This window comes from Salvelinus alpinus, chromosome 26 (genome assembly GCF_045679555.1).
Source record: "Salvelinus alpinus chromosome 26, SLU_Salpinus.1, whole genome shotgun sequence".
Classification (NCBI taxonomy): domain Eukaryota; kingdom Metazoa; phylum Chordata; class Actinopteri; order Salmoniformes; family Salmonidae; genus Salvelinus; species Salvelinus alpinus.
The window spans coordinates 2,088,277-2,093,002 of record NC_092111.1 but is presented as its reverse complement, the minus strand read 5'-3'; positions in this window follow the sequence as shown (position 1 = coordinate 2,093,002).

Here is a 4,726-nt window from a genome sequence, read left to right as displayed (position 1 = left end):
CCCTATTAGTCAGCATTTCTCCTTTGCCAAGATAATCCATCCACCTGACAGGTGTTGCATATCAACAAGATGATTAAACGGCATGATCATTACACAGGTGCACCTTCTGTTGGGGACAAAATACCACTCTAAAATGTGAAGTTTTGTCACAATACCACAGATGTCTCAAGTTTTGAGGGAGCTTGCAATTGGCATGCTGACTGCAGGAATGTCCACCAGTGCTGTTGCCAGAGAATTGAATGTTCATTTCTCTACCATAAGCAGACTTCAACGTCGTTTTTGAGAATTTAGCAGTACATCCAACTGGCCTCACAACCACAGACCACATGTATGGCAGGTGCCGTGTTGGTGAGCGGTTTGCTGATGTCATTGTTGTGAACAGAGTGCCCCATGGTGGGATTATGGTATGGGCAGGCATAAGCTACGGACAACGAACACAATTGCATTTTATCGACGGCAATTTGAATGCACAGAGATGCCATGACGAGATCCTGCGGACCATGGGCATGCCATTCATCCGTCGCCATCACCTCATGTTTCAGCATGATAATGAACGTGTCGCAAGGATTTGTTTTACTCCATGTGTAGCTCTGTGTTGTATGTGTCGAACTGCTTTGCTTTAACTTGGCCAGGTCGCAATTGTAAATGAGAACTTGTTCTCAACTTGCCTACCTGGTTAAATAAAGGTGGAAGAAAAGAAAAAAAGGATCTGTACACAATTCCTGGAAGCTGAAAATGGCCCCGTTCTTCCATGGCCTGCATATTCACCAGACATGTCACCCATTGAGCATGTTTTGGATGCTCTGGATTGACGTGCACAACAGCATTTTCCAGTTCCCACCAATATCCTGAAAGTTCGCGTAGCCATTGAAGAGTGGAACAACATTCCACAGGCCACAATCAACAGCCTGATCAACTCTATGCGAAGGAGATGTGTTGCATTGCAAGAGGCAAATGGTGGTCACACCAGATACTGACTGGTTTTGGTAAAGGGTAATGTTTTTTATTGGCTAACTACTATATTCATTATCATTCTGCCAGACAATGCATTGTCCCTATATTAAAGAAATGAGCAAGATATTTTAATATACAGCTGCATTACATTTGAAGCCTCTAGAGCAACTATGACACACAAAGCCTATGTTTCTAAATAGTTATATTTATTAGTACTTTCTCATTATTTATTATGTCTGTCTTAAATGCCTTCTCCAAAAATTATTATGTAAAGCAGTGATTGTATGCGATATTGAGTAAGAGGTAGATTGCATTTCTCGTAATGAAACTAACATTTAACTGTCAAACTTTTTCTATTTCTCTGTGCTGTATTTTTGTAGTGACTATTACAACTAACATTCCTGTTAAAATGCTTAATGTCAAGAGTTCAACAACCTGGTATGATTGCTTTTCTTTGTATAAACTATGTGTGGGTGTGGGAATCACTGAAATGCCTTTTCTTGTGTTGTCAATTGCCTTTCCATGTTCTTCAGGGACTGGCATGTTTTCATACTGTATTCCTACCTGAATTCATTAAAGATAAAGAATGAAATAATTGCCTTGTAAGTGTAAAATATTTTTGCAGAATATACTGTGTGCTGTTTATATTATTCAAAATGTTTATGATCAATATGCTTTGTGCAATGATTACACATTTGGGTATCAGAAACAATCAAGGGTATTTGAGGTAAAGTGTGATCAAATGTACATCTTTTAGTGGGGTGCAGGGGCGAAAAAAGTAGGTATAAAATAAATGGAGCCCACATACTCAAGCTCCACCACATACCTACTATTCAGTCCTTCATGTTGTGTTTATTAATAAAGGTATGTGGTGGAGCTTGAATAAAGACAGCAGTTTTAGCTCATCTTCATTCTGTACTGTCACAATAGCAATCAAATTTAGAGTGCGTTTGTAAATTCACTCTGGCTATCTACGATTCAGAGCACTCCCTTTGAGTGTGCCAGAGTGCAGAATAATTAATGAATTTACGAACACACCCCTAGTTCCGGGTGGAGAAAATCGCATACTGTGCATGGTTATCTGCATGGTTGTGCTCTGTATTTACAAGTCGGTAATCGCATAATGTAGTTGACAGTACGATAAGGAGCCCCCAAAACATCTACTTTTCAATAATTAACTATAGTAAATGTCGCAGTACTATTTTATGGTGTAATCTCAATTATCCGGTAGATGGCGATGGTGAGCCACTACATCCATGACCTGGCTATGCAAGGTCAGTGAGCCACATCCAAAACTGTTAGTTCGCAATAAACAACAAGCAATAATATGATAGCCCCAGGTTTCCCAAACTCGGGACCCCAAGGGGTGCACGTTTCGGTTTTTGCCCTAGCACTACACAGCTAATTCAACTAATAGTTTGAATCAGCTGTATAGTGTAAGGGCAAAAAACAAAATGTGCCACCTTTGGGGTCCCAAGTTTAGGAAACGCTGTAATAGCCTGTGCACTCATTCATAGATGAAGGATATTAGCCTGGAGCTAGCCTTGCTAGGCCCATCTCCCGGCTAGCCGAAAAGGTCCATCAGCCACTCCTTGGGCTACAATACCTATTTTGCCAATCGGCCTGGACCCCCGCCGACCCATCACGACTGGACTACCGATGTAATTCGCCCGAGGAGGTTTATCAACTGGCTCCTCCGTTGCGACGTCCCCTGAATGCCCATCTGCTAGCCGCGGCCCGCTAGCTGTGTAGAGCATATCGGACTGTTAGCTTAAGAGGCCCATCGGACAAATTCTTTGGCAGCTATACCTATTCTGCCAATTGGCTTGGACTCTTACCCCACTGAGCCCTGCTGATCCACGACGACTGGTCTGCAGACGTAACAGCACGAGGGGGCTACAACAGACTTTCTTCCGTCGTGACGTCCCTCTAAGGTCCTTCTGCTAGCTTGCTAGCCCCGGCCCGCTAGCTGCCTCAATCGCCCTGTCTCCGGCCCGAGCCACTCACTGGACCCCATGATCACTCGGCTACGCATGCCTCTCCCTAATGTCAATATGCCTTGTCCATTGCTGTCTTGGTTAGTAATTATTGCCTAATTTCACTGTAGAGCCTCTAGCCCTGCTCAATAACGCCTTAGTTAACACTTTAGTTCCACCTCCCATACATACCTCACCTGGTTTAAATTATGTTTCTAGGGACATTATCTCTCTCATAGGTTAACCTCCACTCTATTCACATCCACCATACCTTTATCTGTACATTATGCCTTGAATCTATTCTACCGTGCCCAGAAACCTGCTCCTTTTACTCTCTGTTCCGAACGTACTAGACGACCAGTTCTTATAGCCTTTAGCCGTACCCTTGTCCTACTCCTCCTCTGTTCCTCTGGTGATGTGGAGGTTAATCCAGGCCCTGCAGAGCCTAGCTCCACTCCCATTCCTCACCGTTGCCGCGTGCTATAGACCATCTTCTGCCCCCAGCTGTGCCCTGGACACCATATGTGAATTGATTGCCCCCCATCTTTCTTCAGAGCTCGTGCTGATAGGTGACCTAAACTGGGACATGCTTAACACCCCGGCCGTCCTGCAATCTAAGTTTGATGCCCTCAATCTCACTCAAATTATCAATGAACCTACCAGGTACAACCCCAAATCCATAAACACGGGCACCCTCATAGATATCATCCAAACCAACCTGCCCTCCAAATACACCTCTGCTGTCTTCAACCAGGATCTCAGCGATCACTGCCTCATTGCCTGCGTCCATAATTGGTCTGCGGTCAAACGACCACCGCTCATCACTGTCAAACGCTCCCTAAAACACTTCAGCGAGGAGGCCTTTGTAATCATCCTGGCCCGGGTATCCTGGAAGGACATTGACCTCATTCCGTCAGTAGAGGATGCCTGGTTGTTCTTTAGAAGTGCTTTCCTCACCATCTTAAATAAGCATGCCCCATTCAAAAAAAATAGAACCAGGAACAGATATAGCCCCTGGTTCACTCCAGACCTGACTGCCCTTGACCAGCACAAAAATATCTTGTGGCGTACATTTACATTTACATTTAAGTCATTTAGCAGACGCTCTTATCCAGAGCGACTTACAAATTGGTGCATTCACCTTATGACATCCAGTGGAACAGCCACTTTACAATAGTGCATCTAAATCTTTTAAGGGGGGGGGGGGGGGGTGAGAAGGATTACTTTATCCTATCCTAGGTATTCCTTAAAGAGGTGGGGTTTCAGGTGTCTCCGGAAGGTGGTGATTGACTCCGCTGTCCTGGCGTCGTGAGGGAGTTTGTTCCACCATTGGGGGGCCAGAGCAGCGAACAGTTTTGACTGGGCTGAGCGGGAACTGTACTTCCTCAGTGGTAGGGAGGCGAGCAGGCCAGAGGTGGATGAACGCAGTGCCCTTGTTTGGGTGTAGGGCCTGATCAGAGCCTGGAGGTACTGAGGTGCCGTTCCCCTCACAGCTCCGTAGGCAAGCACCATGGTCTTGTAGCGGATGCGAGCTTCAACTGGAAGCCAGTGGAGAGAGCGGAGGAGCGGGGTGACGTGAGAGAACTTGGGAAGGTTGAACACCAGACGGGCTGCGGCGTTCTGGATGAGTTGTAGGGGTTTAATGGCACAGGCAGGGAGCCCAGCCAACAGCGAGTTGCAGTAATCCAGACGGGAGATGACAAGTGCCTGGATTAGGACCTGCGCCGCTTCCTGTGTGAGGCAGGGTCGTACTCTGCGGATGTTGTAGAGCATGAACCTACAGGAACGGGCCACCG